Source organism: Sinohyriopsis cumingii, chromosome 19 (genome assembly GCF_028554795.1).
Source record: "Sinohyriopsis cumingii isolate HCF-2022 chromosome 19, ASM2855479v2, whole genome shotgun sequence".
Taxonomy (NCBI): domain Eukaryota; kingdom Metazoa; phylum Mollusca; class Bivalvia; order Unionida; family Unionidae; genus Sinohyriopsis; species Sinohyriopsis cumingii.
In genome coordinates, this window is record NC_142979.1 from 24,718,070 (window position 1) to 24,733,961 (window position 15,892).

The 15,892-nt window shown below is 33.3% G+C and overlaps 1 protein-coding gene across 2 annotated transcripts in view; it reads right to left on the reverse strand.

Moving 5' to 3' along the window:
- LOC149775301 (matrilin-1-like) overlaps positions 1-7,702 on the reverse strand; it is a 44,341-nt gene extending 36,639 nt beyond the window's left edge. The window contains exon 1 of one of the 2 annotated variants that reach the window (XM_089943134.1): positions 7,546-7,702. The gene's annotated coding sequence lies outside the window, so the exon portion shown is untranslated. The remainder of the gene's footprint in view (positions 1-7,545) is intronic. The other variant, XM_089943135.1, reaches the window with a different exon arrangement.
- Positions 7,703-15,892: the final 8,190 nt, after the last annotated feature.

The following is a 15,892-nucleotide window of genomic DNA, read 5'->3' on the forward strand; positions in this document are numbered from 1 at the left end:
TATAGAAACCTTTTACTTCTGCCACTGACAACTAACATAGCATTTATGTCATTCCCTCCTAACATTGATAACTTCGAAATCTCTTCTCGACATTCATGAAACATTTTAAAGGAATTTTGATTCTGTCCTGATGCTATGGTGGTAAACAAAGACCAAAAGCATTGTAGGTTGCAAACAATTTGAAATATTTCAAGAAATGCAGTCAGTCATAACTCACAGTGTAAATAATGCAGTGCTTTTTGCTGCAAAGTAGTTACTTTCTAAAAGAGTAATACCATTTTTGTTTTGCTCACAAAATGCTTTCCTTTATACCATTTTACTAGATAATGTCTAACTATGTGATATGTACACAACATTTTACATGAACCAGTTTCAGCCAAATTCTTAAGGTGGCAGGTCCAGTTTCGTAAATTGGCCCCTGGCAAATTTCTTAACGTAAGGCTAAGGTGTGACTTTCTCAGTTATTATTGTTTACTGTTTGAAGATATGGATATCTTTGTGAACTGGGTACTTCTGATGTTTCGGGCTTGTGTTGTTATTGAAATTGATGTCAGACATGTACACCTTCCATAGTTACTCTCCAGTATGTTGATAGTGAAATACCAATAGTCGGCTAGGAATAAGAGCTAGCCTCCCTCAGCAGTAAATACATGGCTTTGGTGTAAGTAGAATATCTCAAAAAACGGCTTGGATGACAGCTATTTTCAGTTGCATGAGCCTGTTTAGTACGCACTGTTTAGCAGAATTGCCATCTAGGAAAAGGGCTTGTGTTTGCACTGTGAGCATCACATGGTGTCAAAAATGACCTTCCGACATGAAAATTGCAGGTAGAAATTTTGGGTTGGGTTGCATAAACTTCTTCTGCTATGAAATGCCGTTGACTTCTTTGGTCAAGTGGATAATAGTATTATGCTTTGTTTTAATATAGGTATCCAAACATATGGACCTTTTCGACCTCACTTGTGTATTTGATTTTTTTATGATTTTTTTTAATACTAGGTCGCTGATTGCGGCGTTACATTTGTACATAAAAACTGGCCCCTTCCCCTTTAGCGGCGATGGAGCAGACTGGATCTGCATTGGTGAGAAACCAGTCTAAATGATTGTTGAAACCAGGACCAGCTGAAGTATGCAAATAGAAGAAATAAAAGAAAGTTGGGACTTCCGAGTAGGACAATGGCTGGACGATTAGAATTAGACCAACATGTCCTTCTTTGATATGTTTTCCAATACTCCGTCTAATAGTTTGCAACATATATATATATATATATATATATATATATATATATATACACACACACACACACACACACACACACACACACACACAGGTAATGAATGCACGACCATTTGAGTTAAGGCAGGCGGATACAACGATACACTAACACCCACCCACCGCCCAAAACCACCACAATCTGGTTTATGTTCAGACTAAAATTCTTGAGAGTCATCTTTGCTCAAAGACTACGTCCTTTCATGCAAAAATTAGTTCTTTCGTAACACTTGCTCCATAAATGTTAAGCTTTGTAAACTGAAAATTTCGGTCTTTAATATTAGTGTGCTATCCTACTCCCAGTAATATGTTGCCTATTTTTGGTGCATTGCACCTATTACCGTATTGTTACATCTTGAATGTACACCCTAACACAGGGGTGGGAAGCCTACGGCACGCGTGCCACAAGGTGGCACGTCAAGAGAATTTGTGTGGCAAGCGAAGGGCAGCAAAAATTTTGTTTTAACAGTGTTACTCTCTTAACGGTGGCTCACGCTCGATCATTTTGTAATTAATCCGGGAAAAAGTGGCACGCTATGTACAATAGGTTGCCGATCCCTGCCCTAACCTTTCCAAATACACACACACAGATATATATATATATATATATATATATATATATATATATATATATATATATATATATATATATATATATATATATATATATATATATATATATATATATATATATATATACATACATATACATATACATATATATATATATATATCGAAAATATGCGCCAAAAATAGGCAACATATTACTGGTAGTAGGATAGCACAATAATATTAAAGACCGAAATATATATATATATATATATATATATATATATATATATATATATATATATATATATATATATATATATATATATATATATATATATATATATATATATATATATTCCACACAAATGTATGTTATACTTGCTCCCATCCAGCTGTCGGGAACGAAGTGTGAAAAGAACCTGCTCTAGCGAAGAGATATTCGAGAAACGATCCAAGAAATGTCAACACTTACTGAAGCGGACATATTACAGAAAATCTTGGATCATGCCATAGAAAAAGCGTAAATAGAAAATCGGGACGACATGTTACAGTTCTAAACATAGTAAATATTAAAATGTTACCTACGGTAACATTCAAAAGCAAAGTAGTTGTCCTGCCAAATTGGAATACCTGATTTGCAAGAATGTAAATAGTTCAAGCATACAGTTTTTCTACCTTTCGGATTTATCAGTACAAGATTCTTTGTTTTGGTTACATCATAACTAAGCAGTATACAACTAGATATGTTGTTTACATATCTGCATTTGATATTATTCGTTGTGTGTGCGGTCTAGACGCTCGCCTTCACAGATCACTCATACATATCACTTATCGCCACGTGAATTCGAGTCTCGACTAAGCCAGAGTGGGCATGTGAGAAAGCTTGCCAGTAGCTTCCCCTGGATCGGTGGTTCCAACTGGTGGTTTTTCCTCTGCCAGATATGCTGGCCTCCATGCATAGCCTATCATGTGCTGAAAAATAGTGCTAAACCTATAAAGCCAATGAAAATTGGAATTATTCCTCGATGTCTTTGGCTTGGAAACACGGATCCGCATGTCTCGAAAACGCATGAACATTTTCGATGACCAAATCATGTGCTGAAAAATAGTGTTAAACCTACAAAGCCAAAGCCAATTGGAATTATTCGTCGCTGTCTTTGGGTTGGAAACACGGATATGTATGTCTCGTGAACGCATGAACCATTTCGATGACCAATTCAGAATAGATTTTCCTGCCATTCCAGTTTTAGCGGTTACCTATTGAACTGTAATCGATAATTTCGGTGAATGAAATTGTATTGAACTGATAAGTATTATGTTCGAATTAAATGGAAAAAAAGATGAAAGCAGGTAGAGAGAATAAAACGATGGCAGGGTAGACTTAATTCCTCGGTGCTAAATTCTGTTTCTTGGGCGTCTCCACGGAAATTGGAAAATCCACAGGTATGGTGAATAAAGAAAGATAATTACTTTCTGGATGGTTATACTGAAAATTATATATATATATATATATATATATATATATATATATATATATATATATATATATATATATATATATATATATATATATATATATATATAGATAAATAGATAGATAGATAGAGTGTTAAACCTACAAAGCCAAAGCCAATGAAACCCTGTACACGATCAAATAATACCTGTAAGATAAATCTCCATGCATTCCGTAATAGATAGATACCGGATACTAGATGTTGGTTTTGTTGATGACGGAGAAAACACGCGTGAATATCATCTGCACTTCATGACAGATAAAGCATTTATTAACCTCAAGGCTTCACACCTTCCAACCAAAACAATAATAGTTAAGATTCATTGTAAAATACCATACGCATGTTGTTAAGGGAGTGAAGTTTAAAAAAATTTCCAGGTTTCTAGCCGTTTACCGGTTGTTAGCACTTTGTTTGCCTGTTTTGTAGAACCTAGGGATAGCACTTCCCGCTTTGTCTGGTGTATATTGGTACATGTCTATAGTAATTTCTATATGCCTACGTTCACGTAATCAAATTAGGATTGACTGTATATTAGATGAGAGTTAATGGCTGGGCCAATATGCGGGGGCGTCTGCTACGCACGAATATTTTATACAAGCGACAATGTTACATCTTTTATTTGGAGGATGTCAGCATGGTCGATGAGCTATAAGGAGGGTTGTTTGTTACGGTTACTCATTAAAAGTTATCTAGCCTGTATAATAATACTCTCTCTCTCTATGCATATCAGTGATACAGCACACACACACACACACACACACACACACACACACACACAGACACACATACATATATATATATATATATATATATATATATATATATATATATATATATATATATATATATATATAGGGAGAGAGACAGAGAGAGAGAGAGTTAATTCATTTAGTCATTTAAAAAACAGGGATTATTATTATTTTGTTATCGTTATTTTATTGCATCTCTAATGATTAATCAGTGGAAATTCATCTGAGACTTACACACTATAAAAGCGATGGCTTACTGTTGAAACATAACCTAATATTGAAAAAAATATTCATCTATGCGTATTCATGCGCCATGGGCGGATCACAGTTTGATATAATAACAGTTATGGTATATCAAATTGCTCTCTAGCAACACTTTAAAAGCAATTTTATTATTATTATTATTATTATTATTATTATTATATATATATATATATATATATATATATATATATATATATATATATATATATATATATATATATATATATATATATATATATATATATATGTGTGTGTGTGTGTGTGTGTGTGTGTGTAATATAATAACAGTTATGGTATATCAAATTGCTCTCTAGCAACACTTTAAAAGCAATTTTATTATTTATATATATATATATATATATATATATATATATATATATATATATATATATATATATATATATATATATATATATATATATATATATACATGTGTGTGTGTGTGTGTGCGTGCGTGCGTGTTCTTTATGGGCGATCTTTTTAATCTCAATTCTGAATTACTGGATATGATTCGCAGGAGCTAAGGTAAAGACCTCGCGTGGCTTTTATGAAAACATGTCCAAACTTCGTCAGTAAGGGCAGAAAATATTACGATCATATTTGAACCTCAGTATGTTTGGGTTCGAGTGGGATATAAGAGTTCACAAACAGCTTTATCCTGGAGAAGCATGTCTATGTTAATCTTTATTTATAATTTATAATACATGTTTGCACATTTTATTGTATCCAAAAATAGACATATGTTTTACAAATGTGGCAACTTTGCCCGTGTTAGTTCGTTATCGAGGAAATACAAAACTTAGAACTATATTTACCTATGAACGTATATTTAATATTCTTATGATCCGATTATGACGTAAGGTTTTCAACTTCGGTATCGAAAACCGTGGGATCTAAAATAAACAAGAACCGGATAGTGCAGTGGTAAGCTGAATGACGCAAACAACGGGCTTAAGATTATCCTGCATTCTTTGCTATTTAGTGGTTGTTCCGTCAGTAACGCTAATTTAACTACGTCCGCATATTTTTTTTTACGGGTGCAGTATAATTGGAATATATTTTAACCGCAAACTTGCATTCTTCCCCAAACAAGAAAACAAACAAACAAACCGTGATTGAGTGGTAATTGTTTACACTTTACGTTGCATGTTCTGTAGTGCCTGATTTTTTCCAGATTTTTTAAATTTGTTATTGATGTCAATCGCCTCTGCGGTGTTCACAACATTTCTTTTACGTAGTTTTATTCTACAGGAGCGGTTAAGTTTGCCCACAATATCAAAATTTAGTTTTATATAACTTATTTAAATATACGTAGATGAAACATTGTATTTTAAATTGGGGTGTTTTTGAACCCTTGAGTTCAAGTAAAGTTTTGGAACAAGATCAGCTCATCTGTTGATATCGTGATTAAATATCGTGGCATGCTAGAAGAATTTCTTGGAAAAATTAAATATATGCCTAAAAAGTCAATCAATATAGGACAGCCTTCCTAATTATGGGACTGTCGGCACAGTGTCATTCCGTTTTATGTCTCGTTTTATATCTAAGTTTTCACCATAAGCTAGGTAGAAATGTGTTAAAACATTACTGTGTAAACACAGCCAAAGCAACTTTCCAGCTGAGCGGTTGAAACAATGCGACAATTATCTAGTTAGAAATATCACTTCATCATTATAGAAACTACACGTTTGTAGAACATGCGGAGTAGAACAGCCCCCAACCAAGATGCTCCACCATTGACCACTATCACGTGAACAAATCTTTAACAAGCAACTAGGAAAGAAGCATCCGTCAGAATATTGAAACAATCATGAAACATGTCTCTTAATAAAACGGCAGCATTTTATGAATGTGGTAATCGTCGTGAGTAATATCCTACCCACCCGCTTGCGACATGAATGAAGAACTCTTTAACTTTGATATCTTATTAATTGTACTGATAATCCAGGCTGCTCACGGGGTTCACCAATTAAAAACCACTTTCATTGTATTATTGTTTTATTATTTGACTTACATACACCTTTCTGGCGAAAGGAGTTTCTCGTATTTCAACCTGCGTGTGATCATGTTTTCTAATGTGGCACAACGATAGCTCGATCTTTCATTACAGAAAACAAATCCATATAAAACGGAAGGTTTTAATGGATATGTAATTATCATTCTTTCTATGTATGTATGTATGTATGTATGTATGTATGTATGTATGTATGTATGTATGTATGAATGTATGTATGTATCTATGTATGTATGTATGAATGTATGTGTGTGTGTGTGTGTGTGTGTGTGTCTGTGTGTGTGTATGCGTTAAAATATGTTGTAAAATATGAGTATAATGATTCATTCCCGACTTTTTTGTCTCGTTTTATCATGAACAGTGTATTTTTATTATGCTCGAATCTATACGACAGGGTATACAATAATTATGATTTTTTTTGCAACGACGACGATGATGTTGGTGGTTAATGTGATGTTTTCATTTTTTTTATCAATTACTAATGTTTGTATGCATTTACATAAATGCTAAATAATAAATGTATTAATTTCCTTAACTTTTACCATAATAGGTGACGAGTGGGAACAATATAGTTTCGTTTAATACTATCCTGTATTTACGTATTGAAGTACAAATTATACTATAATAGTTGCGTCGGATATGACTGGTGGTAACACTAGATTATTTTCATACCATGCTATATTTATGTGTTGAAGTATAATTCCCGGGAAGATACTGGCAAGATATCTCACATATCCACATAGGCCGAGCTCGAGACCCGAACCCACGCGGAGTGAAATTAGATTGCCGAGATCGGTATGGGCGGGCTAGACCACTCGGTTACCCGAGGTCCCGTACAAAAATCGGTGTGTCGGATGTGACTGGCGGTAACAACACAGATTTATCTAATATTTGATGGTCATTAAATTTATTTAAAACACACGAAGTCCGTGAAAGTGGTGATGAAATACAATATCATTTTTTAGAAACAGAACCCCGTGAAAGTGGTGATGAAATACAATATCATTTTTTAGAAACAGAAAAGAAGCTATTTCCAGTTTAAATCTACGACGTCTGATACATGTATAAGTTGCATTCATTTTCAAATTATAGTCTTCCAAATTTTAGGCTTAAGGTACAACACTGTGGCAATTAGTGTAAAGAGATATATGTAAAGAATAAGTATTAAGAATTACTTACCTAATTAGTGTATCGTAGTGTAAAGTTCGTCAAACGTGCAACACTAACTACAGAGCTGTGAATGAGGATGATAATATGGTCGTTAAGTTGGTCATAAAAAAACGAATAATTGCATACATTAGGTGTGACCCAATGAAGTACGTTATAATGAAGCAATACACTTGCTGTCGAACGTCTTTCTGTCATGCATGACGGGACAAACAGTATAAGCGGCAGTATAGACAGGATTGTCACACACTATAGTGACCATTTTGATGCCCAAGTATCTTGTAAAATAATAATTTATATTGACTGTAATACTTAGAAAATATATAGTAAGTTAATCAGTCAGTTTAAATAATCTTTGTTAACGACTAAGACAACAGGATCTCTGATGGAAGTTACAACGATGAAGTGCAAGGAAACAATTGAAAATACTATTTGTTTTTAATATACACAGTAATGTAAACCCTCATAACCTAAAGGAAGATAATTTTTTAAAAAATCATCTGAGGATGAACAGAAGAGAAGAGAACTTTATGGAAGAACAATATGATCATTTTGGTTTTTATTTTACCTCATTAAAGAAAAGCAACAGCAACAACAAAAAAAGTAACATATCTTCTTAAAACTAAAAAAAAATCATACTAATGGGACGCATTAGAGATTACAAATTTCAATATTGCCAAACTGATTACATTTAATTATGCATAAAATTGTTTCTATTGTAAAATGCAAGATAAACACATTTTCCGTCATTAATTATTCCATTATTTTTGGCAGACATTAGTCAGTTTATTAAATTATACGTAACAGGATGGTATTCTCGACAAATAACTTACATAAATGAATAAACAAACAACACGTAAAAATAAAATATAATAATAGAAAAAACGATTGGCATATTGTTATTTGCTATTAATTGGACAATATTATATTGTCGTTCAATCTTTTACATAATTCGAAAACTGTTACATGGCCATGTCGATACAAGTTGAATTAGTGTTTTATATAATGAACTAGGTGGGGAATAACTGTCAAAACATAAACAAAATCATAAATCATGAACGGGTATTTATATATAATACTTGATATAATTACTTGAATTATATAATACCATCGTAATTATATGCAGTACAAGTTACAATTATTTTAATTATCTAATACCAAGGACTCAGTCATAAAGGCATATTTTCCTGTCTACGGCAGAGATATGCAAAAATTTGGGACGTGAGATTCTAAATGTTACTTAATTAAATAGTTTCGAGAAATGTCACCAGAATGATTTGATTAAATTAAATAATATATTTTCGTATCGAGATAGGAAACTTTCCATTTTCTAATGTCAACTGTGTAACTTAAAAAGCATCCTGAATTTTATAACTTATTTCGCAATCATCTGTTACATTTTCCTCAGGGGCCGTGAGTGGCCGAGTGGTCACCTTTCCATCTCACCTCTGTCTGCGTGGGTTCGAGTCTCAGGCTCAGCTAATGTTGGTACGTGAGAAAGCTTGCCAGTAGCTTCTCGTGGGTCGGTGGTTCTTCCCGGGGTTTTCCAGGGTTCTTCCTCCGCCAGTTATACTGGCCGCCATGTATAGCCCATATTGTGTTGAAAATGGCGTTAAACACTACAACAACAACAAAATTTTCCTCAGTGCGCTTGCAACTGTTTAGCACTTCTTTTTTTAATGTACCAGCTATGCTAGGGCCAGGGTTAATTCCTAAAGAAATGGGCTTAATGGGTTTACATTTGGAATGATTTTAATGAAAAGCAAACTATGGAATATGCAAATCTGTGCAAAACTTGTATTTATTTAGAGTTCTGCGTAGCCCGAATAAAGTTCAGAGATCAGAAGGAAACAATTCCCAACATGTGAGGCCGCTCTTATATATATATATATATATATATATATATATATATATATATATATATATATATATATATATATATATATATATATATATATATATATATATATATACACATATACATATACATATATATATATACATATATATATACATATATATATATATATATATATATATATATATATATATATATATATATATATATATATATATATTGGTTTTATCCTATTCTTCGATATTAAAGTAGGAAATAGGAGGATATAGAATCGATCTTTCAACTGTATTTTCTTACCAAGATAATAATAATAACAAACTGCTAATTTTAAAAGAGTTTGCTCTATTTAGAATTAAGCTATTCATGGCTAGTTTCAACAAAATTATTTCTGACAGCGTTTGTCTTGAAAGAAAACATTATGTTCTACAGCGGTCGTTCATAAAAAAAATTGTCTTTCTACAAACACACGTTTTATGTATATTTATAAATGATACAATTTGCTTGAAGTGGACAACTTAGAAGCTGACTCATTCTTCTGTCCGTTAAGAACAGGCCACCGCTTTTTTAAAAACTACCTACACGCCTACATTCATAAATAACTAAAGTGACACATGTCTTCAACGCTGTAAGAACAATACTGGGATTTATTATGTTAAGTAATGGATTACACAAGTTATGAGAATGGCTTTTGTCATATGATAGGAAGATGAGAGCCGAGGCGAGAAATTTATTGGCAGAGAGTGATTGTATGTCAGTAACCTGCTAGAAACAGCCTTATGAGACAGATGGTCCGTACCTAACGCTTACGTCCTCGTCATATACATCCCTTGCAATTTAATGTATTACTTCTGGAATGCAATGCGACTTCAGTCACATATTAACCTATTAAATGCGTACTTGAAGAAGATAAATTAAAAATTAGATTATTAGACTTGAGAAATTAGTTAACAATCTTTCATTAATTTTTGTCATCGTTGGAGCCGGCTTTATTGCCTGTCCCCACTTGCAGTTGTATTTCAACTTAATCTTCCATATTCTGTTCGTTCCTGCAAATTTCAGCAAATGTGCCAGTTACAGCAGTCACGATAACTGCATTTTTTTAAAAGGCCTTTTCATTTTGCATCTTTTGAGGAGACTCGTGCTGGACTTTTTGTTGTTGAAATATCAACGACAACTTCTTCGTTTTTTGCTTAAAAAATATTTTCTGTTGATGGTATTCACAAGTTGTCCCCCTGTTTTAGTTTTAAAAAATGCTTTGCTTTTAGCTTTTGATAAAGTTTTATAAATAATAAAATTGATTTTATTTTGAGTGTTGTATCACCTGTTGCATTGTTGAGGTCCATAAAAACCAGCAACTATAGGTGAAAACAAACAACCAAAATAAATACATTGTCCTGTTAAGCAGATACATTTGTCCTTTTTAGCAAACTAAAGACTAGGCCTACATCGCAAAAGCTAAGGAAAAAATATTTTCTCCAATAATACATGTTGTACATAGACTATAGTATTCACACACCATCCCTTTTGTTTGTGCTCCTCTTCCGATGTTAAAACAAAAGGCATTAAGGAGATTAAAAAATGTAAGAAACTTCGTTGCTTCAATCATGAATTTGTAATTTGGAATCAAACGGAAGTTTCTTTACCGACACGGTTACCTTATTAGCTTGGGAGAAATGTACGAAACTTCGTTGCTTCAATCATGAATTTGTAATTTGGAATCAAACGGAAGTTTCTTTACTGACACGGTTACCTTATTAGCTTGGGAGAGTATATTTGTAAGCAACAGATGTGATGTAGTTCTCTATCTTTGATATTCTGTCATTTTGTAATTTTGGAGTTAAATCTCTTTGAAGACACGTATACAGAACTTCCTGCGTTTAATTGTTCAGTTTGTTTAAGAAATATTAAAACTAGATATTATAAATATTGGACGCAGATGATACAGTTTAAACTGAAATCTACTGTTTTAGAAACCATAAAAAGACAGTGAGCAGTATGTTCTACTTGTTCACACCGAGAGCTTCCCTTTTCTTTGAAAACGGTTGTGCTAGGGATTCCCTTGCGAGAACCAGGTTAGAAATTATAAATTGATAAATGAAATGACTATGTTTTTTTGTGTCTCTTATATCCTTGATGTTTTTTTAATAAAAAAATACGGGAGGATAAAAACAAACGGGATGTGCGAACACTATTGCACAAGAAGGCATTACTCCCAAGTTTTCGACTTCGGGAAATGAGGGTAAAAGTAATTAAATAAATAAAATGATCGTTCCAGTTATAGTATGTGTATTTATCCACCATATATTTTACTTTGTGCAATTTGAATATATATTTTCATAGAAAATTTAAGCAGCTCTATTTAAATACTATCCAGAAACAATGAACTTGTTAAAGAAAATCACTAATAAAACTTCAATAATACCTTTAGATCATCATTTACATGTATAGTAAGGTTGGTGTTGCAAAATAAGGTCCTAAACTTAATGCAACAATGATAAGGATTGAGTTTTCACCGTAAGAGAATGAGGAATCACTTCTTAATACCCGAACGGAAAATCTGCTCTCTGAAACCAATGCTCCAAGTTTGTGGAAGAGGGTATTGACGGTCCATGGCCTTTACCCAAACTTGAACATGTCTTGAAATAGGCAGAATTAAGTTGTTTGTATGTCTATCAAAAGTCGTCGTTATGTAGCAATCTCACTGAGCAGAAGAAATCTGAAATGATTTCAATCGTTGCAATCATGTGCATTGGCATAATCATCTTCGCTAGCCAAGGTTCCAATATGTGAACCCTCTCTTCACCTTCGGGTCTGTTAATTTCATTGGATCGTACAGAACTGGATTGGACTCATAAATAATCAATTTTCTATTGCTGTCTTAGTCTATTCAAGTCCATTGTTTCCCTCAAATACACATGTAATGGCTTCTCTATTGTACGCAGTCATACTTTCGATGTTAAACTTACAAAGTATCCTTTTGAAATCAATTGCCTCCACCATTTTTGTCTCGTGTACAAAGCACCGCTGTGACAGGTTATTCGTTAGTTGGCATTACATACTAAGTGAGGCAGCTATGAAATCCCATAGATGTCGACAGAACAAAAACTTAAATATCTGATCTATCGACGAAGGTGTAGACAGGGTTAAAAGTTCGGAATCTTGCCAAGCGAAGACGTGGTATAAGTGAAACATTACTCAAATGGGCAAAATTTGGACACAGGTCTGAATTTAAAGAGATTATACTAATATATATTTCTACGCTATTGCTGTCCAGTATCACCACAAGTCTCGAGTTTACAAATCTTAGCATATTAACAAGTACCAACAGGGCCGACAAGAGGGGGACAACCGGATATATATCCTCAGTGCCCGGGCCCCCTAAAGGGGCACGAGTCGAACAACACTTTTTAAATTTATAATAGAAAATATGTATTTGAACAAGAACTAGAAGAGGCCCAGGTGTTTCTTACCCCAGGGCCCGTGATCGCTCTCTACGGCCTTGAGTACGTACCAACAGCTAAATAGGAAACAAATGTTCCCGATTTTACTCTAATTTTGGGAATCCTGGTGTGAAATCGTATCTTTATACAAGCAAAGGAATTTTTGTCCCCATTAATCACAGCCCCTATCACCGAATAAAAATAAATGGTAGAAACAACATTACAAAGGTCCTTAGTTAAGGAGCCCGTAAGGATCCTGGAGGTGTGTAACTCAAAACAAAGCTTAAGTTTGTAAATTTAACTATGTCAAAGTATAGTCGTGAATACACTTTCCCATTAAAGAATCTCGAGAGGTTTTAAAGTAATGCAGTATGTGTCATAGTGGATTCACAAAAAGTCAGTTTTTTTAAAAAGCACAGAAATATATCAGAAAATAATTTACAATTTCTATTGGATATTGTCCACTATGATACGTCCAAGTCGCTTTATCTCAATACAATGAAATGTATTCGTTTTCTATTATTAGCCATTCGGCTCAAGTACAGTATTACCTAATACAAATGAATATACGGGGTACATAGCATAATGGCATACTTATCCGGACATACGATAATCGCATATATATACAATATACATAATGGCACACACACACACACACACACACTTTTATATATATATATATATATATATATATATATATATATATATATATATATATATATATATATATATATATATATATATATATATATATATATGCGATAAACTGAAAACGAACAGTCCGAAACTAGTATCTAATTAGCCTGAGCGCTTTTGACTCTTTAATGAGTTAGGAGGCACACATGCTGTAACGTATTTAAAAAGTTGTTCTGGTTGTTTCTTAAACCTATTGGTATATCAAATTGTGATCAACCCATGGCACAATAATACGAATATATAAACATTCTTTTAACTGTAGGCCTATAGATCAATGATGAGTTTTCACTCATTAGTCATTAATGACGTAAGAACATAACAATACAAAGTATTAATAGTCTCCGTTTTATAAATGAATTTAACATGGTAAAAAATTTCATCGGAATTCTTTTTCTTCTTTTTTTCTTTCTCCTCTGCCCTATCATGCACAAGGGGTAACATACGTATAAATATGGAGTGAGAGAGAAAAACAATTTGGGTTGGATAAAAACCTTAAAACTAAACTTGCACCAAGTAACCTACAAGAATATGGCTCCTCACAGCGATATGTTTACACTTTCCTTGTGATTTATCTTCACTGTACATAATATCGATGATACATTGCTGCAATAGCCTGTCGACATGATAAGATAAATTTTTGTCGGTTAGGAGGCACACATACTGTAACGTATTTAATTAATAAGTTATTGTTGTTGTTGTTTCTTAAACCTATTATAATGTTCTAAAATTCTAGTATGATTAATTAAATATGAAAATGTCCAAACGGCGGTCTCTCTCTGCGAGTGTGTCCGCTACAAAATGTAGTTCTAAGCCTTTGCTTGTTGTTCACAATCATATGTTGATCGTTTTCTTTTTAAAGTTTCTGTTTTTATTCACATTAATTAGATTAATATAAGACACTCTTATGACTTAAACACGAAAGATTATTTTTATGAAGAAAGTAGAGCACTACAAAAGCACGTTAGCTTCTCGTACACACAGAACGCTCAGGCATTCACGTACCGGCGTATGGAAATTAGTGTGCAATAGAAACTAAGCGAAAAGACGAACTAACGAGAGGTAATTAAAATATTTTAATATATTTACAGTTGATCTAAGGCATTATTCTGCTTTAATTAACATTACTACTCTCTCTCTCTCTCTCTCTCTCTCTCTCTCTCTCTCTCTGTTCGATGGTTTGAGTTTACTTTACCATCATTATCCAATAATCAGTATGATAATATGGAAAGTTTATTAAGTTGCTGTATGATCTGAGCATATCCAACGTTTTGATTCAGCATTATTTTATATCTGAAACTGGGATTCTTCCAATGAATTAACAGCCATTACATTACACTTTTTAATAGATGTATGAACCCGCACGTGCTGTACTTAATTGCGCCTGATGTAATGCAGAAAGACTCGGTGGGTGTTAATTACCAGATGCTTGTATGTTGATTAAGTCAGAAAGCAAGTGCTTCGATATTTTAGTACAATTATGTAACATTAGCGTCTGAAATAATTATCCTACTGCAAATAATTGTACAGTCAGATGGTTTGGGAAGCCTTAGTGCGATGCTTAATGATACCTATCAGTAACTAGTATAGTAACCGAGAGAAATTTAAACTAGTAATATCTCTTTTTCCACTAGCTGAATAGTTGAACTATTTGAATTAACAGTGTTAACTACTGGTCCAGTATAATTTAATTCCACAACCAAGTTCGTGTGGCACAGTTGCGACACGCGGTTTTGAGGCGCCCAAGAGCAACTTTCTTTAGTTGCACCCCTAATTTGCTTCAGGGAACAGTTTTTATGTCATTTGCCAACATCTCTCACCCCATCCCACTACCCAGGTCTAAATTTAAGTTTTGTGAAGAACTGTTCCGTTACACGAAGGTGAAGGTGAAAGGCTTTGAAAATATCGACGGCGCCCAATCGCCTGGAACTTTGGGACAGTTGCCTTCAATGGATCGCTGGGGGTCAAACTGATTTACTGTTTACATTTTTTACATTTACATTTTTTCTAATGTACTATTTAATAGTCAAATCCAATAAATTAGAATTATGTAGGAGCAGCGACAGATGCATTTATTTACTCATTAAGCATGGCAGTGAGAAATGGGATGAACAGTAGTAAAGTTAAATCACAGGCATTCGAATATGCCTGTTCTATACTAGTCTGTTTGCACTGTAAATTACAAAAACACAAATTATAAAGTGGTTTTGAAATTTTATGGCAGGATAAATGGAAGAATTTTTTTAAAATAAATGCTAAGTGGTCTAGAAATTATTTTGGTATGTTGTATTGCAGAGACCGTTTATCAAATAGTATAATGCAATACACAAATATATTCATGCTCTTGTAATGGTCACAAATGATGTAA